Here is a 25,032-nt window from a genome sequence, read left to right on the forward strand (position 1 = left end):
TGGGGATTCCTTAATGGTCTGACCCCCTGCACCACCCGTGACCAGGAGCCTCATTTCATTAATCTAAGCCTACATGGAAACTCATTCCCTGCCTGACAAGCTCTCCCCCCCAGGGCAGCGAGAGGGTTTGTGGGACAGTGAAGGGGGTGGGGGGGGTTGAGACTGAGCTGCAGCACAGTGATCAATAGTGCTTGTGACCAAACATCTCGAAAGCACATTAAAATGCCACTCATCCTGGCTCCTCTGTTCCATGGCCCTCTCCAAATAAATCAAGGGCCAGTCCCAGCAGGCAGGCGGGCAAGCAGGAGAGGAGGGGCAGAAAGGGAGAGAAGTGGTGTGAAAGGTAGATAGACACGGGTTCTCACCCCCTCCTGCTTTGTCACCTAGCCCTGCTTTTCTACCTGTTTTTTTTTTTTTTACAATAAAACAGTCTGAAGGCAATGTTTCTTGTCAAGCTTTGAGCTGCAGTGTGGCTCTGTGCCTGACAGGTCTTAATGCAACTACATCCAAAAATAATTTAAAAAAAAGACCATGTTGTTGAACTGAATAATTGCTGCAACATCAGCTAATGGACAGCAAATAATAAGAGGTGGGCTGTGGATTTTTTCATTAAAAGGAGTCAAGTGCACATTATTATTTTAGGGGCAGGCTTGTACAACCACTGGAAGTGGACCGCCTTAATGTGCGCAAAGGAATTTTAATCGCAGTGGTGACAGGACAGTGCAGTCTGGCCTTCCTTTGTCAGATTAATAGTTTCCCCAACAAGATCAGCTTGTTCTTGTAGAACCACAGGTCTAGTCAAAACAGAATTTTTATTCCCAGAGGGAAGATTTTGGCATCTCCAAAAATGAGAAGCATTTGATGCGTTGTTGTTGTGCTCAATACATATTTTGTAACATGTCCAGCATATTCTAGATTGATTAGTTGTTGTTGGCTAGTTTAGAAATGAAGAAACCTTTCAAATGCCTTGCTAAGTAAGCAAATACCCTAAGATTACATCAGGCAATCTCACACTACATTTTACCAACCGTCTGTCTCATTATATATCAAATACATTGACATTACAAAGTAAAATAGACACAGCATTATAACAGCTTCATTGTTAACTTAACATCATTTCCTTCGGTTTGAGAGAACTTTATAAACTCCTGTTCAGTCATAGATTTTTACAGTTAATTTTATGTTGAGTGTTGTTTAGTTGTCAATTTTAGTATTCTAAACAAATGCCAGCAATACAACAAAGACTGCTTTCTGGATAGGCATGATGATGAGGCAAACTTTTTTGATACATTAGAAACTGATTGGTTCCGGAACAGTGCTATAATTCACCACAGCTTATTATCGCTGTAAGAGCTGAGTTCTTAAGTGTCCTTTAGATGTCTAACTGTTGCTATATGATGAAAAGGTATGTTTGCCTTGCTTCTAGCGAGCCCCATGATGACTAAACCTGCAGGAAGCCTCCGCAGCTTCCCACGTTCTTCCAATCCTGCCACCGAGTGACCTTGTCGGCAATGTTCCTCATCACAGGCCTTGCATCCCACTCACTGCACTTAGCAATTAAAATTCCTCAAGTAATTAAATGGTATTTTACTTGAAAAGAGGACTAATTCAGCTGGAAATGTGAAGAAAAAAACAAGACGATGAGAAAATACTGCACCATTCTAAGTTGCTTTGACCCCCCTCCTCCCCGACCACCTTCCTGGCAGAATGACAAAAATCCTCCGAGAGGCGCGTGCAGGATGGGAGGCAGCAATCAAGAAAAGAAAAGAGCTTCAGACCACAAAAAGACCACTTGATTTTTCTATAAAGTGGGCATCCTTAGCATTACAAGATGGAACAAATTCTATTACAGTGTGAACAAGAGGCCCCCTTAATGCAGAATAGCCCCGTCAGGAGGCATTGTACTGAACGGGCTCCAGTTCCTGGAGCATTAACGTGAGACAGGGGAGAGGAGTGGCAGGAGACAGAGAGCTCCTGTTTGGCTAATTTCAGTCGACAGTTGAGCGACTGCTGGAATGCGACACCGTTCCACGGTGCCTTTATTAGCAGTCATATTAGCGGCTGTTCGCAGCGGGGGCAAAAGCTTTAGCCGGTCATTAGCATCACACACTATTTGTCTCCCTGATGCACGGATGAAGGTGCTGTAGCTGCTCCCCCTGCCTCCTTTTTCCTTCATCTTTTCTTTCTGCCATCTTTACGTTCGCCATTCCTACATTCCTCTGCATTATTTCAATATGTTAAGGTTTTCAAGCGTAAGTTGCTCTCTGCATTACTATTCCTGGTATTTTTCCCTGGTTTCTCTAACACTGCTACTGTCTTCATCGCACTTATTCCTCCACAGAGCAGACTGGAGACAGAGGGAATGCACCACCTCCGACTGTGCTCCCTATCCAGCAGGAGGATCTATAGACACGTGTGGCAGAGCCCCGTCTCCATGGTGATACCCTCCAGAAACCCACGAGGGATTCGCCATCCTCACAGCCAGTCAGCCAGCCAGTGAGGAAAAATGAGAGAGAACGGCAGGCAGGGAGAGAAAATGAGGGGTGGGGAGGAAAATTAGAGGCTATAGGAGGCGAGACAGATGGGAGAATGTATGCTTTTTTTTGTGCATTTCTGTATGGAGGCCTCTTTCATGTGTGCACAAACCCGGGAAATATAGGGTACAGGAGGGATAAAGAGAAGGAAGGTTTTGCGTGTGAAAGAGGAGTGAGGATCATTTCAGAGCTGTCAGGCTTCTCCCAGTAGCAGAGGAGAACAAAAGGCAGTGTCTTGGTGCAGGAGGCTCAGCAAGTGCATGGCAGACGCCACAATTTGGGGCGTTTGCTGGCAGCTCAGTCTCCAGCTTGCACATTTGCTGTTCTGGCCCATTCATGAGCACAGGAATGACGACCAGACTCATAAAATATCACCTCAAATTGCCTTGGTCTTGACACAATTCCCAACTATGAAGCTCAAATGATGCTTGCGCATAATAATGTGTCTTCCTGGATTTACAAAGCCAAAATTTGACAAATGACAACTCTCCCTTCATCAATGGTGCTGAAATAACAGACATGCTTTTCACTGCAATGGCATAACAACCGCTGGTTTTGGTAATTTACAAAAGGCCAAAAACTGATTATGTGAGTGATCTCTTAAATTTATACCTCATATCATGATTTGGATATTAGTTTCGCTCACCTTTATTCAATGCTTAAAGGTAGAGATGCACCAAGTGGAGTTTCATTTCTACTTATGAATAGCAATGAAAATGAAAATGTGAACTTTATTTTCTGGTCAGTGAATGCAACATGCTAAAGTAAAACTGGGCAGTGCCAACAAAACCACAACTGAATTTGTTCCTAAGTGAAATGGCTATATGTCCAGTACTAACAGGGTGTTAGAAATGAAATACAAAAAAAGCTGTTAGAAGCTTAGAAGCTACAGTTTGTACCTTTTTTTATTCTTTGTAGGCATGTTCATTGTTTAATTAGACTACTAACTGGCCTAAGCCAGTAAAGATACATCAGTATACAGCATGAAAACTTTATATTGACTCAAAGTTGTTCTGGTTTATCATCTTGAGGAGTCCATTTCTTAACATGCTGGCTTTTTATCTTTTGGAATTATAATGGTAAAGTTGTACTCAGCAGGAAACACACATTATGTGTGTTTTTTTTATAGTAAGTCATAATACTTGTGCTAATGGGCCATATACGATCAATGCTAAATACACAGAAACATAAGGATGGAGCCTTCTGTCTGTCTTTTGTGTTCCTTTCTTTTTTTTAGCTCTTCATCAAGGAGTTTGGGGATGAATACCCAAACATAACAAACAAATCAATACTACTGATACTTGTGGGGACAGTTTAGTTAGAGCTCACATTTTATCTGCAAAAGGAACAAAGAAAAAGACGATGACAAACGGTTTCACCTGTCACTCCACGATCTGTCCTGGATGCACAATCCGTGCCATCAGCTTATTTCTGCAGGACTGGGCAAAGCTATTGATTTGAGTGGAATTTGTAGAAAAATATAGAATGCAAAAATGGAAAAAAATTCTAGAAGATTTGAAAAATGGTAGTGAACAGTAATCCGACTTGTCAAAGAGTACATTTACAGATCTTAAAAAGAAATCAGAAAAACGCCTGAAATTCGTATCGGTACGCGTGAGCTTCTTTAGTGCCTAAATATCCCACAAAGATCTAATGTCTAGTCCCCGTGTGGTCAGTTCTGGTTCCAAAAAGGATGGCGGGCAAATGCAAAATATAATTCTTGAAGTTCACAAACCCATCAATATGTAAACTTGGTTCCTTCCATCTTTTGCACAGCCTTCTACTCCTCTTCTCGACTTATCTGTACGTTTCTGCCTAAGCGCAGCACAATGAACAAGCAACCTTTCCAGTTGGCAACTTCCATGTGTTTAGGAAAATCTTCCAACATTTATCCTCTAAACCCACCCAAAGTGTTGGCTGCTCATTTTTTTCTGCCTTGTGTGCTAATTATCAAACCAAAGTGTTTTTGGTGCTTAGCTAGAGGTTTTTCTCTATGGTGGAGAACAAATTGGAACTGCTGAAGATGGGAGGGATGAATCAGGATTGCACAGATCATTTATGTTTCACCAGACGAGATGCCAACATTTTTATTCTGATTTGCAAAGGGAAAGGGACGTAATTTACAACGTTTTCTTCATTCAATGTTAAGCTGGATTTAATTATTGTTTAGATATTATTTTGACTCTATTCTGTCTTACATCTTCACATAAAGTACATTTGGCTTAAATACGTTTGCCATCTTTATTAGTGCCTGCCAAAAAAATGAAGGGTTATTGAAGTGACAACATTTCACAGAATGTAGTCTGCGAAAAAGCTTTCTGTGTTTTAGTCTGAATAAGACCCAATAAAACACATTTATTTATTTAAAGTCATTTTTAATAAATTGCAATATTATGGAAAACAACATGCATTTCAGTAACTCAAAGTGAAACACACTACATAGATTATTTATACACAGATATTTTAACTAATTCTCATTACGTTCCGCTTACAACTAATGAAACCACAACATTTTAGATTAGAATATTACATTGGCACCATAAAAGTGTTTAATACAGAAATATTGGATTAATGAAAAGTATGTTTATTATTTGCTTTAGGGTTGTTACACGAGCCTCATCAACACATATTCAGTTTTTTTTTTAAATATATGATGAGATTTTGTTTTTTGGTAAAGAAAAATCCATACTAATTGTTATTAACCTTTATATTTTTGTTCCCTGTATATTTTCCAGAAGACTGTGCAGCTCCCATTTCCAACTGGAGACTGGCCATGTCCATTCCTCCGTCCCAAATGAAATAGTCTTGGCTGGTGAAGACCAAGTGAGAGACACCGCTCAACATTTGTCAGAAAACTGTATAGTTATATTTTGATATTTTAATAAATAATCAGTGTATTAACAGCAATAAGCGTTTAAGTTATAAAAAAAAAAATCATAGTCCTAAACTTTGAAATGTCTTTGTAAACATGTTGTTTATGTCAGAGATGCATACATCTTTAAGACAGCTGCGTTATCAACTATGAGAATATTAGTATTTATATTATACAAGCTATTTTACATAATTCACTTGTGGAAGTCTTGGGGAGGAGAGCTCATCGAGCAGCTGATTCTAGACTGTAATGTGGCTATCTGTCATCCTGCTACTAAAATCACTCCCGGATTAGCCAGGTAAGGAGTCTTTCCACCAGCGTAATGACTTCAATCAATCACCTCGACTCTCGGATGCATAAGGAAAGAACATCTAGGTAGCTACTAGCCCATCAGCCATTTTCTGAGGAGGACTTCCCTCTTCTTTTGTTTTGTTTTTTTTCATCTGTCTACCGAAGCCACTGAGGAGGCTGTCACAGTAGCTGTTTGTTTGGAAGAATTGATGGAGTGATGAAGCAGTCTTTGGCTGTGATGAACCACCTGAGTGAAGATATATTAGCTGTGTTTCTATTTTGTTTATTTCTTACCTGCTGTGGAACGTAATCATTACCTGATTAGAAGCCAATAAAATACATTACAAATTCTTATCACTAAGTGCCTTATTGCTCGGAGTTCTTCACTTTCTGTTTGCATGTAAGAAAACCAGAGTGATTTGCCAAAAATCAATTGTAAAGTACTGAATACAATGCAGGCGGTAGAATAAAATTAAAGGCGAGATCTAAAGGAAAACAATGCTATCGATATTTCTAGAGAATTTTTTAAAAAGTGCTGAAAATTTAAATTATTAAATGGCAACCTGAAAACTTCTCCTTTTGTTCTATTAACAATTAATTTATATTTTTTCTGGCTGAGTCCATTTATATTAGCATGGTAAAAAAAACAACTAAAAAAAACAGCCACTTGTTCTACACTTCTGCTCTTGAGAAATTATTGCTTCCTGGATTTTGTTGAAGGATTTTGTTGCAGTTTTAAACTTTACCCAATTGCTAATGTTTGGCTGTGACACATGTAATGCACCAGTTTGACGCCATGAAGCTTTCCGGAAATCTCTCTTCCTACACTGCAAAGAGAGAACTGTCAAGCCAAACGAAATGACTGGAAATGTTAATTCAACATTTGGAAATTTGGTCAACATGGACTAAATGACTGTATTCACTTTCTCCGTTGCCATTGACAAACTACAAGAAAAATGAGAATTGAATATTCTGCAAAACATTTTCTGTGACTTTTTAACTTATCTGCAAAGATGGTGACACTGTAGTCAGTGTCATCATCTGGAAAAAAAATACTACTGGAAAGTAGTAACTGTTATTGGTTTAAGAATTTTATACCATTATTATTATTTAATTATTTGCTTTATCACATTTGCAATGTCCAAAATTACCAAGTAACACTTGTTTCATTATTGGTTTCAACAAGGTATGGTAAGTATGGTTTCATTCCCTAAGAAAATTATTATTGAGTTTATTATTGAGGGCAATACTGAGAAGGTTATTTTATTTTATTTGCAGTAGATTTCATTCAAAATGATCACACCACTAACATTAAATAGACCCTTTGCTAAAGATTTAATCTCGAACCGAAACCAGAAGATCTGGACACAAGTTAGGGACAAGAGAATATATAGATTAAAAACATAATGAATGCATGGCTGGTGTACATCTTTTCATGCGATTTGTTAATAATAACCATCACAACCAGGCTTAGTGGTTACAGTAGTTCCTCAATAACATAACAGAGTAAAAAATCTTCCTTTTGTGAGGCCAACTCTGTTTCATATTTGCTAAGCCTCGTCTTTCCACCAGTGGAGGAGGGCTTTATGACACTGATGTAATTCTGTTGGCAGCTGCTGTGGAAGGGAAGGCATGCCGGAAGGAGGAGGAAGAAAGATCCAGAAATGGGTATGAAATGGGTTCAGAGGTTAGGGGTCAGGATGAGCCCGAGCCCGGAGGTGGCCCCGAGTCGCTAACCCATTCAGAAAGCGCCACCTCCCCTTTCCACTGCCAAGGTCCCACCCGCCCCCAAACCCCCACGGCACGCTCGGCACTAACCGTACATGATCTGCCATTCCCTTTGATGTTGTTCCACCGGGAGGCAGTTATAAAAATAAAAAAGAAGAAAAAAAGCGGGGATAGGAGAAAAAAAAAAAGCATAAACACCACCTGTTTATCTGACGTCAGGTAATGTCAGAAAGGCAGTTTGCAGGCTTGTCATAAAGCACAGAAGGCAAATGAGGGGGAGCATTTACAAAGGGAAAAAATAAACAAATACGTGCACGCCACTGTAAATTTGGCAGCCGCACTGTTGAAGGGCTTTCAAAGCCTGCTTTAAACTGTGTTAGAGGACAGAATATGCAGCAGAACAAATAAATTAATTAATTAAGTCCTAGCAGGCGAAGAAAGAGACTCGGTGATGCAGAGTAGACAATATAATAGTGTTTTAGTGAACTGTCATTACAGCGGTGATTGTGTTTGAGCGGACCAATCTGTGTCCGGCTCAGTCGTGCTGCTGAAGTGATAACAGCTGAATCAGAGCTAAACTGAAATGAACCCCGAGGCACCATGCACAGTCTGAAGTGTATAAACTAATGACAGAGCTGACAGATCCAACCAGCTCAGTTCCTTTCACCCCCAGCCCACACACTTTTCGGGGTTTTTTTGGTGATATAAAGCTTTCCCATTAAATATGGAAATTTCTGTTTCGGTGACAGATACTTCACGGAGGGGGGCTGATGGCATGCACTGTGTTTTTTGGAACGGGAAGTGGCAGATTTTGATTAATGCGACCTTATCTGGTGCTGCACATGGAGACAGAGGGCTTCCTGAGCTTGGTGGGGGTGGATGGATGCCTGTTCTTTCTTTACCAGCCATCTTTCTCTCTTCAATTTGATATTACTCTGCATTTCTTCTTTTTTCATTTTGCTTTTGTTTTTCCTTTGCCGTTGTCATCCAAATCCTTGCTTTACTGCACGCTTTTCGAAGCCCTCTGGTGATACTACATGACTCCTCTTTGGACTCCCTATCATTGAATCTCAGTTAATTAGAATACATCTTACTCAATCATGAGGAATAGTTCCCACTTATCAGTTGTCCATCAAACAGTAACTCACCTCCATATGGAGGGTAAGTCACAAAAGACCATTGCTAAAACATTCATGCAATGATCTGAATGTTTTCAGACCACGGCCCGAATGAAAAAGTGGTTAAAGAAATTGTGCACAACCAACAAAGATTGTTCCAACATTGAGTGGTTTATAAAGCGAAGCTCATTCAAGATTTTTGGAGATATACACAAGATGAACATTGCTACTACAGGCACATATAACTTTTCCGTTTCTTGTTCTAAACCACTTCAGAACCAATGGAGTGATTTCTGGCCAATCAACTAACTTTCCTGACAAAAACCTCAAATGTCTGGAGGAAGATGAGAGACACCAGACACAATATTGCAGATATGCTACAGACTGATATTAAAGCAACCTGGGCTTTTCTTAACATGCTCTGTGCCACACTGTAATGCTGCAAGAAGTATCAACAAAGTATGTGTGTGTGTGCACTGTACATCTCAGCGACATACCGGTATGTTTCAGTACAAAAATATTTTTGCATGAAAATAATCTTATTAAACCGGTCTTAAGCAACATTAGAATTAGAAGCCATAATAAAAATAATAAAAATAATTTGAATTAAGCATTGAAATAGCCATATAATTTGGTAATATATCATAAAAGTTTCACTTTTTGAATCAAATGACTGAATTAAGTACATTTTTAGAGGTATTCTAATTTACTGAGATGCACAAATAGATGTATTTGGGCATCTATAGTTTCCAAATCCTCCTCCTCCTCCTTCTCCGCTTGTCCCTGCCAGAGACTGAGGTGCAGTGGTGCCGCTTCCCTCTGTCGCTCCATCACTCCCTGGCCCACTTCCAATGCTTTTAGTGAGAGCTATCTGTCAAGTTATGAATAATACAGGCCCAAGGCTGGTGTTAGCTTGCTAGCTAGCTATGTGGAATCCAAATGAGGTCTACAGCAGGAAGAGAGCACTTGACTTTTAGCTCGCTACCACGCTCTCCCTACCAAGACAGGCAATTACTCAGCCCACAGCCCCAGCTGCAGCCGTGGCAATCATAAACGTAACCCCTCACATCCCTGTCTGCACACATGCTCTGAAGCTGGGCACATTTTGCATGTATAAGCACACACTCCAATCCCCAGGTTCCAACAGTGCTACAGTTGTCTATGCAGAGACACAAAACAAAGCTCACTCGCCTTACATGACAGTAAATCCATATCTATTCTGGGGGTTGGGAAAGCGAAAATACAGTGTGCATTTAGACATTTTTTTCCATAAAGTGCAGAGTGATAAATGAGCCGAGCACTTTTGAAATTGTTTTTCATGGAGGACGACGAGAAAGTGAAGGAACTGTGTCTGTCACTCTGCCGTCAGAGTTTGAGACACCGAGCTCCAAAAATCTATTAATCAACGGCGGAGTTCCTTCATCATGTCTTATCTGTTAATTAACAGAAGACGCAGCGTCCACCTTTATCGTGCTCATTCCACAGGGCTATCACGTGTATCAGGTATATGACACATGCATGGTCGCATAATTAGCTTTGCACCTAGGCATCTTTAGGTGACAGTGTTAACCCATCCATCACTGCTTCTAATCATCTGCTGGAGAAGAAGTGTGGGATGTAATTACAGAGTGCTAGGCAACGACAGGCTTCACAGGTAAAAATAGTCACGCAGGATGAGAGACCTCGGTATGTGTTTGGCATGTGGGGCGTGTGTGTGTGTGCGTGTGTGTGTGGTATGCATGCCTGCGAGTATTGAGGTAATGAGATCTAGTTAGTGATGCTCCAGAGTGTCTTATTAACAAATAATAACAGCACTCCTTTGTTTTTTACTTCTCCTCCCATCTATTATTCACACCTCACAGATTTACTCATGACTCATTTATAGGAGCATCTTGTGCAACCTAGAAACTAAATGTCACCCAAAACATTCCCTGTTAGGTGCATTTGAGAGCATGTACATTATGTTTCTCCATCTGAGATGCGTATAAAGACACAACTCTCAACTAGGTTTAAGCATGTGGGTTGAATCTTGCTGTTGCAATCCAACAAGATTGTGAGGGGTGTGGGGGGGACGGGATCCAGCTTTGCCTGCATGTGCACACACACATAAGAGCCAGTGACAGAGTGCTATTGAACCAGATGAGTTGGATCTTGCCGGATCAGTAACGAGGGCTGTAGTGAGGCCATTCTGCCATTCAAGCCCCCTGTTGCGAAATCAGCATGAGGCCCTGTGTACTTTAGTTGGATTTTCTTTCCGCTGAAATTGCCAGGTTGGAGAGCGGCACTCAGCTGGGAATGCTGCTCTACATGTGAAGTAGGTTGTGTGTGCGTGTACATGCGCGTGTGTGTGTGCGTGCGTGTGCGCGTACGACTCGCATGTCTACATTTGTGTCATCATGTTGAGAGGTCTTTCGTAAGCATGGATGTGCAGCATGTGTGAGTGTGTATCTCTATCTGCTCTCTTTCTCCAGGTGAAGAGTCTATTCGGAGGGCGCTGCTTCAGTCGAGAGCCCTTCATGTCAGCCTGGTAGCACTTTACTCAGGAAGAGGTGGACCTAAAGTTCACCATCTGTCTTGGCTGCAAACACTCAATGGACCGTCTCAGCGCGACTACAAGTGGTTTCATACCTACATCTACGTATAAATACGTTTAAACGTGGGAAGTAACATTAAGGCAATGTTTGTCTGAATTTATTTATTTGGTTCATGCGCAGGAATGTCAACCCTAAAAGAGAAGATGTAGTCACTGGCTAATCTGGCTAATTTCCATTGGTAGTCCCCAGAGGAGATCTAGCACAAATTGCTAATAAGATAGAGGATAAATACAAAATAAAACCTAAAGAGATGTATACAGAGCTAAAGAAGAAGAAATGTCATTCTGTAGAATTTCTAATATAATTTCATATAACACAGAAAATAATAAAAAGTAGAGATGCTCTAATCCAGAATTTTCACTGCCAACGATACACATATCACAGCTTGCATTATTGTTTACCAAAATTGCTAAATACATAATAAGCCTCAGGTCAATCCTTTCATGCCTATGTTTGAATTATGCCATAAAACTGCTAAGTCTGTATTCAGATTGCTGAGACTCGGGACAGGGTATATGATATAATGAGCTTTAAAGAAGGTTATTAATTATTTATGAGTGCGGCCATAACTGCTCAGTGTGTACAGTCGTGTGTAACCTGCCAAGGGACTACATTTGTAAATTAGTTTTAGCTACAATCTTGAACTAGATCCTGCTGCAGGTTTCTCCCTCTAAAAGGGAGCTTTCCTTTCCCTACCATATGTGCTCAGTAGGAGGGATTGCTGCAAAGACATTGACACAATGCAAGAAACTGTTCATTGTTGCTACATGTTCGTCCAGGAGGAGTGAATCCTGCAAGACAATGACTTGATGCAATCTGCTTGGTTTCCTTAGACAGAAAACTTTTTCACTAGTTTGAAAGATAAACTGAACTTGACTGCTTTGTTTGATCAACTAGGATCAACTGGACTGTATGTATGACTGAATTGAATTGACTATTTTTTATGAAGTGCTTGGAGATGACATCTTGTTAATGGCGCAATGTAAAAAATCTGAACTGAATTGATGGCTTTACTTTACACCACTTGTTCTATTAGCAAAGTTAGCACTGACTTACATCTCTAATTTGAACAACAACCTCAACAGTGTAATTTATAGCTTGTCAATAGTTCTGTGAACTGTCAAATTTAAAAATGTATTTATTTTGACATATTTATCTCTACAATATAAAAGACTAAAATATAAATTTTGTCTAAGTGTGCAAAATTTTTGATTCAAAACTTTTCTTATGGTGGTTCCTGTGTTGAAGTATTGAATGAGTAAATACAGTATAATTTGACATGTTAGCTCTTGAAGCAGTACTGATCAACAGTACAATGACTTGGACCCCTTCATAGCACTGATTCAGAAAATGTTTTTAAGCAAATCTGCTTGGATATGCCAGTCAAGTACAAGTGGTGGGGGAGGGGGGAGTGGCTAAATTTAGGAAACTTTAAAATATTTCTGAAAGACATGAAACCATTTCATAGAAAACAATACTACAGCTTAAATTATAGACTTCTTTCCAAGGTGTATCTTAAAAAGACAAATAAATTAGGATGTTGTAAAGGACGTAAAAATAACATCAGATGTTATTTTCTCTTCTACCATTACAAATGTAAGCATTTTCATAAATGTTTGCAAAAACACCCCATTTATTTGTCACTAACCTAAAGCATGTGCAAAGTCACACAGTTACAAAGTCTTGCATAGCACTAATAAAACTTACAGTGTCTGCTAAATTCTGTTTGTGCTATTACCATGATGAGCACTTCAAGCAAGACACCCTCCTGAATCTGTTTGATATTTATTTTTCAGTAAACTGAGGGATTGTCAGAGTTTGACATTTCCATTTCTGAAACTATCAGAGCAGCACATCTGGCACAAGTCATTTAAAACCTTGTTCTTCTTGTTTGTGCTGATGTTCAGTTTGAGCTACAGTAAATTATTGTAACCACATCTAGATTCCTAAATGAATAAGTTGCTGGCACTTGACTAAACTATTACTATCACCATTACTAGTGACAAGTGAACCTAACAAAGAGACCACTAAATGTCCAGTGTGCACGTTTGTTTTTTATTTTTCCTCGGTTCTGCAGTTCCTGCAGCTGATATATGTGTGTTTGAAGTGTTTATAACAGCTTCTGGATCGAGGTGGTTTTTGGAGCTAAACCAGAAGCTATTGTAGTTCAGTGTGAAAACTCTCACAATGCTTGCAAGTGTGGCCAACTCATGGATAGTTTTGATCCTTTTATTACCTTTGTTGACAAAAATGAATGTACAGCCCACTTTTGGGTGCCATACTGTTTGACTAAAAGAGGATTGATGCGAGAGTGGTTTCTGTTAAGATGATGTCCACCAGTTATGTTTATCCCTACAATGATCTGTCACTCTCCTTGTCCACTTCCTGCTGCTGAACTCGTTGAGTCATTGTGCCACTCTGCTGGTTTCTAGCTGCTCGCATATCAGTCTGAGTGCTTTCAGTGCATGACAAAGTGGAAGGAGTAGGTGTGTGTGTGCGTGGGGGTGCGTGCGTGCGTGTGTGTGTGTGCGTGCGCGCGCGAGGAAGTAAACAGCATCCCAGCTGCAGAAATGGCATTTAAGTGTCTCTCCCCTTGCACTCCAATAGTACTGCAGACCCATTACCTCAGTGCATGCCTCCATGTGCAGCTACAAATGTGTTCCTGAGCTATTCCTCCAATCATCTTGGTGCTCCCGTGCGACTCACCCGTCTACCTTTCTCTTCCGATCGTTTTCTCATTCATCATGCTTCCCTTCCTGTCCTCCTGCCAGAGGTCTTTGCTAAGGTGTAATTTAGCCCCCGCTGTTCTCTAATTTCTGCCGTAGTCGGGAGGGGCGTGGCTGGCCACCTGACACCAGGGATACAATCTGTCAATCATTACCCACAGCCAGGAAATTGCGTTCAAAGTGAGAGTAATTATCAAGCGTGCCCCGTGTGGGCCAAATTGAACACCTTCTCGCTTTGGCACGCAGAGAGAAATATGTCTTCAGTGGCAAGGCCAGGTGGATTTGTGAGGCTTTTATTGTTGCTGAGAGCAAGGTGAGCGCTCTTCTCCTCTCGCTGCATCTTATCCTTGGGTTCTGTCCTCATTCTTCATTTATCATTATCAAATCCTTAAATATTCTTTTAATGTGCTCTCCCCCGGCCCACCTCCGATGTCTCACAAATCAAACAAAGGAAACACATAAAATGACTAGTTATTAGAAAAACACCACATCTTTGTAGTAGATAAAATCATGACGGTATAAGAAGGTCGTGTGAACAAAAGAAGCATTTTGAATTCCTATTTGCAAAGCCTGGGAAGACAATGTGGAGCAAACCCTCCATAAATACTTTTCAGCATATCGTACTCAAAGTGGCTGTAAACTGCCTCTTCACCTCCTGTGGGCTTTAGAAAATTTACCAGTAAATGATAAACTTTGACCAATTACAGATCTCTTGCTTTCTTGGCAGTTTCTTTCATGTTGTTGGCAACCATAAGCAAACAACTGTGGATTTTTTCTAAAGTGACTTATCTGGAGTTATAGTGACAAACTTTTTCATACAGACAACCAGCAGCGTTAGAGCAACAACAATGAAGGAGACATTAAAAGTATTATGTTCAAATCCTCAGTGTTGGTGGTTTTGAATGTTGGCTCAAAACCACCAATAATGAGACATAGGTTTAATGTTCCCTAAAAAAACCCACAGAGTCAATCTGCATGAATTCTGAGGTGCAAAAAAAAAAAAAGACAGAGTTTACCCAGAAAAATTTTAAAATAATGTGATAAGAAAAAAAGAAAACAGCAGCAGCATTGAGATAACTGTTTCCAGATTTGGAACCCTCCAGCTTTATATTCTCTCTCTATGATTATTCTGATCTTTAACAATTTAAACTTAAGCTTACTACCAAAAGCACCTTTGTGTGAACTGTGTAAATTTTGCTTACTTTGCATATCGAATTTAAGGCACAAAGTTTAAATCGTATTCAGGACATGAACTCCAGCGTTTGCTTTACCTTCTCGTGGCCTTTTTAATTAACGTCAGACACTGATGCCTGTCATAAGCATCTTAGTCAATCACGTGCATCAGTGTCGACTCATCTGCAGCGCACTGCCAACCAAACCTTGTTAGAACAAGAACTGCATGGCTGACCTATTAACCTCATAATTAACATTGTGTCTCTTCTGCTGCAAAGGGACTTTCAACTGTTTAATCTCATATATGAAAGTCTGTCCATAGCTTTTATCTGATAAACTAATAAACACATACTACCTTCCAAAATCTCTTTGTTTTTCCCTCAGATCTTTTTAGCTTTGAGAAGCTCATTGTTTGCATTCTTACACCAACTGTTTAGGTGAGCAACAGTATTGGACCAGACTGACTTAAAATAAGACACAGTTATCAGAGTTCATTTTTTCTTACTCTGATAAAGTCCTGATTTGATTTAAAAGAGCTAACAAAACTTTTTCAACTTAAAATATGGGGGGAAAACAAGTAATTTTTCAGCATTACAGGGCAGCAAATTGGAAAGTTAGAAGTGGCTAGATGGGTTAGACTGCAGCATTGCACTGCTTATATCTGCTATAACTACAAATACACAGTGGATACTCTCTGCCTGCAGCAGGCTCATGCAGAATAATAACAGAACCAGGTAGCAGATACAACTCAGTCTAATATATTGGTTTATATGGTTAGGATAGGAGCCTTTGTTTATATTGATATATTGCAGGGAAGGAAGAGTGATATATTATCAATAATGAGTCAGTCTCCACAGAGATAGATCTCTGTGTGCAACTGCTGACTCACATTAAACAGCTATCAAATGGGAATAGCAATTTGCAAATGTGACTTTTTCAGCTTTCCTGCTTAAAGGTTGCCAGGTCAGGGTGTCCTAAACACGGTTTCGACCGTGTTCATTCTTTTTTTTTTTTTTTTCTGAATAAAGCACATTTAATCTCTTCCAGTAAAAGCAGTGCCAGAACGAATGCCATCATTAAGTTGAAAGTTTCCTAAAGACGTTAACATCGCTCCGTTGTGGTCGTGCAAACTACTGACTGTGACTCGGTGACATCACTCATATCCTTTTATGATGCTTTTCTTAGGCTTCCACTACAGTTTATTTCACTTTTGTTTTGAAGGAATTTATCCTTCAGGTCTTTCCATCTTGTCACAATAATAAAAAAAGCATTCTTGTCAATTTTGGTGGTTTAAATGTAAAACAATGTTTTCGATAAATTTGCACACATGAAAAAGGGCTGATAAAAGGCGATATCCTCCAATGAATTGAAGCACACTTCCAGAATTTGCCCGTAAGCATGTTCAGGAACTGGAAAAGAATACCTTAGAAACACACTTTCATTTGATAAGTGCCAAATATTTTTTGCTGACCCTTACTTGCATTCTACTTTTCCATTTCTAACTGCAGTATTGATATTGAGTACACATATTTCGTGACACATTTTTTATCTTCAAATATGTTGCTGGTCCTATTCAGTAAGCATATTTTTTTTCCTTAATCTGACTTACGTTTTTTTCCAAATACATTTGTATTGTATTTTTTGTAACCAACTGTTAACTGCATGATTGCCAGGACAATTGTAAAAGAAATCCTTGATCTCAAGGAGCTCTATCCTGGCTAAATAAATGTTGAAGAAGAAAAAGAAGACACCTAGAAATGCTTCACACTTCTGTTAAAGTATGCTATGGAAATGAAAGTAGATGAGGTTTATGGAAAAAATACAAAGAACTCAATGTTTCAAACTTTTTTCCTCCATAGACTACAAAAATACACACAGCTCTGAAAATTGCATCAGTTTTTTCAACTTATGTTACATTTATTCATAGAGAAAATCATAATGTTTTATTCTTAGGAAACAAACTGTGTGCACACATCTAGTTTAACTGCTTGCCATACTTGCCAGGATTCAGGTGTGTCCATCAAGATATTACTCTACTTAACAGTTTTTGCACGGTAGCTGATATTACGCTCAGCTCACTTAATTCTTTTCGAGTGGTGATGACAACTTACTTTTATGAGTTCAGTTAACTTAAAATTCAAAATTTCCATCTAAAATGTACGTTTTACTTTAAAACTAAGTAAAACAATTAAGTTTACTGCAGCCTTAATACCCTACGTCTCATATTATGATATAAACTTTGCTCGACATTCACAGAAGATAAATCCCTCAGTACCAACCACAGTCCAACCGCCATTTCTCTTGAGAATCGACTGCTGACTGCGTCAAAAATTGGGAGTGTGCATTTTGTTTATTTAAGAGGAGTTATGTTACTTATGAGTATTCAATACCTCTCAGATGTTAACTTTCTGACACAGAGCCAAGCAATTCTAATGGCTACTTAGAAGGCAGTAATGACTAAAGCAAAGTTTTCATAATTTAAAACAAGTCTGACTTCAAACATCAGTAATTTTGAACGGCATATTTAAAAATGTCACTGACAACAACCAGTCCACATTATAATTTTGGCACCAATATGATTTTGCATTTTTTTGTGTTTAAGAAAATATTATAAATTAATACATAATGTAAACATCCACATAAAGTTTCCTTATAGGGTTTGAGCTGTTTGATAAACTGCAGCTGTTGCCTACAAAAAAACCAATACTACTTCACTCTACAATCTAGAAAGCTACTGACAAAACCAAGAAGTATTCATAAGCATTCACAACCCTAGGCATGTAGAAAAATTCCTTATGAAGTTGCCAAAAAATATTTATTAAGTTTAATGCAAGCAACGTATCAAACACTTCACAAAACTAAAAACTGGTTCCAAGTTGTGTCAAATGTTTGAGGATGTTGGAGGTATGTCGTCCTTTTAATGTGAGTAAAGTTTTGAACATGTTGCAACTGGTCCAAGCATCACCTGTTTCTGTGAAATAAGAAAATATTTTGAAGTGCTTTGGCCGCGATGCCATCCTGGATATTTTCTAAAGCAAAATATGGAGCATGTGCAATACATCATCACGCAAATACATCACACATTACTGGAACTGATAAGCGGAATCGTTAAGCAATCAGCTTAACAACTTCAAGGAATTGAATTACTGAGAACCGGTTCTCGATTCCCATCCTAATCCTGTTTGGAAAACTAAAACAACTTGCAAGAGCACACATATAAAATTATTTATGTTAAGCTATATTTTTAAAAATGAGTCATAATGTACTTTTGGAAAATTCTGTTATTGATGTGAAAGAACTTAAAACTTTGATTTTAAATAAAATTCAGTCTCTATTTGAAAGAAACTAAACGATTTGAGTATGTCTGACTTAAATTTGTCCAGGCTAAATTTAAAGCAATTACTTGTTACTAATTGAAGCATTTTTTAAAGTTGGATCAACTATTCTCTTTTGTCAGTGTAGGGCCAGAACAGATTATTTGAAATTGTGCAACCAGATTATATTTTGCTGCAAAATGGAAGATAGCGTGTGTGTAGTCTGCATAAAGACATTATGAATGCCCCGTTACTACAACATGTTAATGTCTGCAGAGTCTTCTGGCATTTTCAGGACCTGAAAGCTGAATGTGAAGTGCAGAGAGAGGTGGAGAATATGGATGCACTAACGTTAAAGGCTCCAAAATTGGGGCGGAGGAGAGGGGGGAAGAGAACGGAGGAGCTAATTAACATATTAATGACCCCACCTTCCTACAGCTTCTGTCGGATAGTCCAAATACTTTGATAAGTATGCAAATGAGAGCTGCACCATCTGAAGAGGGAATTAGCTCTGCCTGAGACAGCCGAAGGAGGAGGAGGAGGGGGTAAGCGGAGAAAAGGACGGAAGAAAGAAAGGAAGGAAGGGAGGAAGAGAGCATTAGAAGGGGTAGGGAAACCAAAAAAGGGGCAGGAAGGAGAAGAGAGGAGGAATGAGAGAAACCAAATCCAGAGAGAGTGAGATGGGAGGGCATTTCAGGCGAAGCGATGAACTGATATCTTCTTGTTTGTTTTAGCTCTCTTTAATTATCTGATCTGCTCGTCAGTTTGCGCGCGCGTGTTGGCGTAGAGGCGGCGATGGAGAATAGGGGGGGAAAAGCTTTTCATTCCTGCTCTCAAATCAATACGACAGTGTCCGTCAGAGCTGCAGCGACAGGTTTAGGTTTCGCAGGCAAGACCGAGGCTGGCGTTGTGAAGAAATGACCATGAACAGAGCAAAGCAAAGGTAATATAACATTCTGCAAAAAGCAAGAGCAGAGAAGCAAAAACCTAAAGTAGTAAAATATAGTATGCATGTATGGATGTTGCACAAACATCCATACATGTAGACCCAATTTTGTTTCATTAAAGTATGTTTTTATTATAACAGGTTACATCAAGTAAAAAGGTGGAAATCTTTAGCAGTGATCTGCTTTATCTAATCACAAAAAATAAAATAAAGTCAAAGAACGCAAGATAGATGATGTAATGTCTATCTTCCAAAGAAGAAACTTACTGAAATCTTTAAAACTGACAGTTTTATTAACTATGTATATCAAGGGAATTAACTATTTATCTCCTTTAACCAGACTGCGGTGTTGAGACATTCACCAGTGTGTAATTTTCGGAAGAATATTTTTGAATAATGTGCAGGAAAATTAAGAAACACTCCAGTCCTGCATAATGGGAGGTTCAGATGGGAGGTTCAGATATATTTCTGTCTAAATGTTACAGCTCCGCTTCCTGAGCTGCACAGAAATATCTGCACAAATCTTGGCCTTTGTTAAAAAATACAAAAAAAAAAAACGAAGGGAATTCTTCACTGAGCATTAGCACCATAATTAGCAAGACCCTGTTCTGTCCTAGTTATGTAAGACGGCTGTTTTGTCTTTTGAAATTGGATTACCGCAGGAGAAACCATTTATTTCCGGAAATGGGGAGACTTTCTTTTTTCATCCTAGCGACTTCACTATAAAGTCTCCAGTACAAAGATAGCATTTGCTATTCAACTCATGCGCTGTACTTACACACCCCAATAAACATGATTAGCATGGCAGACTGTAAATATGCAAATGAGAGGGAAGATGTGTGGAGAATGTTTATAGTTGGGGCTTTGAGTGTCGCACAAACTCTCCACCCTGCCCATTGTCTGAAAAGCAAGATGAGGTTAAAAACAGGGGCCTCTGTTAAATTTACCCTTATTTTTATTCTTTGGTAAAAGTAATTCATCCATAGAGTTGTGATTTTTTAATACAAAAGGATGCATTATTATCAACCTTTTCCCTACTTCAACTGGAGCGACAAAAGCACACACATTAGCTGGTGAACTCCTCTGTACTTCAAGAGTCAAAATGGTGGGTTGGTGAGTAAAAAGTCTGACAAGAACCCAGAAGCCATGAGAGCTGTAACTGGTCCATTACTGACTTATATATAATGTATGAAACTGAATTAAAAAGTTAATCAGAGTCTATAAAATGGACTGCAGGGCTCAGCTGACGTACTTGTGTATGAGCACATGCAATGCTATTTGAAAACCCTCAGGAAAACCTTTTAAAATCTGCAGCTAAGTTGTGGAAATTATAGTCCAAAGTTTATTCATCTTAATAGATTTCTGTTGCTTACTGGAACAGAATTCTGCAGTACCTGAAAACTGAGGTTTAAAAGTACCTTTATATGGTAGTTCTAGGCATTTCTTTGTAGAAAGTACACCGATGAATAACCTACTTAATTTATAGGTGAATAATTAGAGATGTTGCTGGATTGTATGGATTTTATTTTATGGCAGACCTTAATGATTTTATCATCTCTATGGCAAGCAGTGACAGCTCTTATATCAGTGAATATTGCATTGGTTGACCCATTGCATGACTATGTTATGACCCCACTATGACCATGTTGTGACCCTGATATGATTATCTTCCTATGTCACTACTATAAATATACTGTGACACTCCTATGAATTGTAACAACGTGATGACCGCACAGCCATGCTACAAACATGATGCTGCTATGACCTTCCTATGACTATGGTCTTTCTGGTCACTGACACATGACTCTAAAACTGTTAGAAACTTTCACAATGAAGGGTTAAGAAAACTTCAAATAATTAATTCAATTAATTCAAACATACGTCTCCTCATGTTTAGTTAAATGGACAAACATTTTTCCTGCCGTTTGGTTTTGTTCTATAGGTACCAAAAGAGAAACGAGGTAGAAAGATGAGGTAGATATAGTCTGAAATGGCTGACCAAAGCCTTTTTAGAAAAATGTATTGTGCATAAAATTGTAGTATGTAGAGCTCTCAAACAGCAAAAATGTTAATTTCTTTACTATACAACAAATAAGATGTGTGGATTTGAATAGGACCTACAAACATAGATCAAGATTAAACTAGACACATCCCCCACCCCCCCCAAATAAAAACACTGTACACACTGAGTCAGCACTACAATTGTAATTTAAATATGCAAGATGGGAAATGAAGTCTCCTTTTAGAACAGTTCCTTACAAAAACATAATTCCTATTAAATTCCCAAGCAAACGAAGAAAAATAGGATGTCATATTAAAGCACATTAAGACACTTACAGCTCCGAACATGATGCAAAGTCGGGCATGTTTGCCCCGAAGACTAGCAGCTCTTTGGGGAGAGAGGCCATCGAGCAGTGTTATCGACATTATAGACGCCCCAGCCTGGAGATAGGCTTCACATCGATCCCCTGATTAATTACTATCTGCAGGCACCAGCACGGTGAGGAGAAGAAGGCGAGACAGGAGGAAAAGTGAGAGAATGATAGGAAATGAGGATAGGCTGTGAGAGGAGGGTGGATGAAGGATTGGAAGAGTCCGGCTTGTATTATCTATGAATATCAGCTAAAGGCTACACAGTAATCTTCGAGGTGGAATATTATTTATTGATACATGGGTAGGCTGGGAAGCTTATCTAAGCTGCAACCACGTCCTAACACCGCCAAGGACAAAATAAAATTTACACATTACTGGGGTGGAAACAACTTGCAAAGACGAGTAGAGGACACTGAAGAATCCACCCATGAATTCCCAACTGGGTTACACACAGCTCTCTGTAAATACCAGTGAAAATAACTATATGTGGAATACAGACATGTATTCCAACCTCTTTTAGCATGCAGAACAAACTATCAAACACTGAACTGTTGACAAGCACCCTGAATAGAAAGCTTCAATGAACACTGGGTAGTCAGTAAAAAGCTGAAGTCCTAGCGTTAGTCTTCCATTTGAGTCTAGCTTAAGACGGGGGTGTGTATTTAAATAACATGCGGGAAATCTTTTCACAAAATTGACAGTATGCATCAGGAATCTATTTCATGTTCTCATTAAATCATATAAAGTTAATCCATGTCTAAATAAAAGAATAAGTAGAACAGAGGTATAGCAGTCCATCGCCTCAGACGATGGACTGCGGCCAGATGCTGCATCAAAGCAGCATCTGGCCGCAGTTCCCAAATATTATGGTACTTCTCGGTATGTGTTTGCTTTTATGCTAAATAAAAATTAAAAGTTTACATGAAATAGTGCACAACAGTAAGAACGCCTGGTTTCGTAACAGATTATATATGTATTGTACATAGGTAATCAATTCAAATAATAATTCATATGTAATAATTCAAAATTATAATTTTGTGAAAAGCACTTATAAGGCTTCTCAGAAAAAAATATTACATGCAAAAGGATTTACAAAACATTCATATTCACCAAGTTAAGCCAAAATAGGAGGCTACAGATGGTCATAAATTAACAGTTGTTTAGGAGCCACAAGAGCCGGCTGTCTGGAAAGTATCAAATGTCCCTTCGCTGTTTGGCATTCTCGCAACTAATTCAGAAAATGTTAAAGAAAAACAAAAATACTGAAAATACAACATTATACTGTACAAATTTTACTCTGAAGGGCGTTATATAGTGTCTCCCACAGATTAATTTAATGTTTCTAAGGGCATACGGCTTATTGAACCATTTATACTTTCTCAGGGTTTAAACAGTACAAAAGAAATCATTTAAAACATTGTTAGAATGCTTCGGTAAAAGTAAATGTTTGTAGTAAATACAAACAATTCTGAAAAAAATAAAAACGTAATTTCCATCAGCATCAAACATTCCCTGGGTGGCATTTAAAAAATCCCGTATGAGATCTTCCAAGAGCTCAGACAGACAGAATGAATCAGATGACGCTGCCGAAATCACAGCAATTATGTTCTTGAAAAAAAAAAAAAAGTTAGCTAAGACCTTAGCTTTGTCAAACTGGAATCCAAAAACACTTCTGTAGAATAAAAAGAAAGGAGACACACACCCTTTATCAGACTAAACAAAGACGCTGACAAAGGATCTCCTCCATCCTGCCAGACCTATAAATATTTAGAAGCATCGGAGCTTTAAACAGTAACAAATACTCTCAAGCCTCCTGTAAAAAGGCTAGAGAGAGGATGCAGGTAGGAGACGCTGCAGGGATTGTCCACTGTCTGCTACTAACTCTACTTAACCTGACTAGAGTCGGCTGCTGCTTGTGTGCTCACTGACATTTTCCATGCATCCGCAGCAAAACAACACACAGGAGACCAACAATAGTCTTAAGTGACTTGACAGAAGGCCAAAATCTTATAATGCTGCAAATACATCAGGAAGAGCAGTCATTGCACTTTACATAAAATCCTAGTTTTAGTGTGACAATAGCTCTATTTTATGTTTTTTTCAGGTCATAAAAAATAATATTACACAAACATAACCAGCTATAATACAAGATTTAGTTTGGAAATTATGTAATTGATGCACTTCCTAAATCATTATTTAACTACAATCACCTACAATTTTGTGTTCAGTTTCATTAACCAGAACAAAGACAAGTTACTATGTAGCTTGTAACTGTAACTGTCAGCTAAGATTTTCAATAGCAGCACAATGTAAAATCGAAAGAAATTCAAGAATTCTTTTAAATTCTTTAGCATCTTGGTAGAGAAGATCACCGAGATATTTCTAAGGCTTTCCAATGCGATAAAACCACAGTGTGGGCTTTTATCAACAAATAGAGAAAACATGCCAGAGTGGTGAACCTTCCCAGGAGGCTCCGGCTTACAAAAAAAATCCTAACTTAATATCTAATCTGAACATACTTGCCGAAGGAAAACTTAGATTTCATGATTTAACAATAAAAGAGAGTGAGGAAAAATGGTTTCCCTGGAAAAGTTCCCAGACCAAAGCCACTTGCTTGGACAAATGGCTTTTCTCAAATTCGCCACAAAATAGCAAAAAATCATGATCTCCAAGACTTTTGGAAAAATGTTCTGTGGACTACTGAGAATAAATAGGAAAGAGGAGCTTTTTTCCCCTCCCTGTTACATTTGGTCCGTAACATTTGGTTCAAACTAACCCAGAGACTCAAAGAAGAACAGTCCAACATGGTGGTGGTAGTGTGTTGGTCTGCAGCTGGATGACTTGAATGAATTCTTAGCCACGAATTCTGCTTGATACCAGAAAGTCCTGATGGAGAATATTCAACCCTCAGGCCAAGGCAGTGATACTTAACTCACCAGTAAGTCAATTTACAAACTTCACTTAAAAAAATTCCTCCACAGTGAGGAGGAGCACACATTGCCAGCTATCATAAATGCGTAAAAGCAGTTGTTGCGACCAAGAGTGGAACGACTACTTTTTGATTAATCATCAAATTCTTGGCAAAACTTGCAACAAATTGTGGCTTGTTTTGTCAGTTTTCTTCCAATCATGTGTTCTGACAATGACAATGCCTAAGAAAGGGAAAGAGACTTTCACTCCACAAAGCTGGCTTGAAGAGAAAAATAAAGAGGAACAAAAGAAAAAAAAAAGGTAGATCAGACTTATGTCACACATGTGAGGACAAACAGGAGAAAAAGAGGAAACATATCCGTTTGGTAATAAGGTGACTGGTACTCTCTATCTCTCTGCGCTGAGACAACAATAGGCAAATTGTGTGTGTGC

General features: G+C 38.9%; 1 protein-coding gene across 6 annotated transcripts in view; it reads right to left on the reverse strand.

Moving 5' to 3' along the window:
- myt1lb (myelin transcription factor 1-like, b) overlaps positions 1-25,032 on the reverse strand; it is a 135,913-nt gene that overhangs the window by 43,358 nt on the left and 67,523 nt on the right. The gene's annotated exons all lie outside the window — the stretch shown is intronic.

Source organism: Poecilia reticulata, chromosome 22 (assembly GCF_904066995.2).
Source record: "Poecilia reticulata chromosome 22, P_reticulata-male-v2, whole genome shotgun sequence".
In the NCBI taxonomy this organism is placed as follows: Eukaryota; Metazoa; Chordata; class Actinopteri; order Cyprinodontiformes; family Poeciliidae; genus Poecilia; species Poecilia reticulata.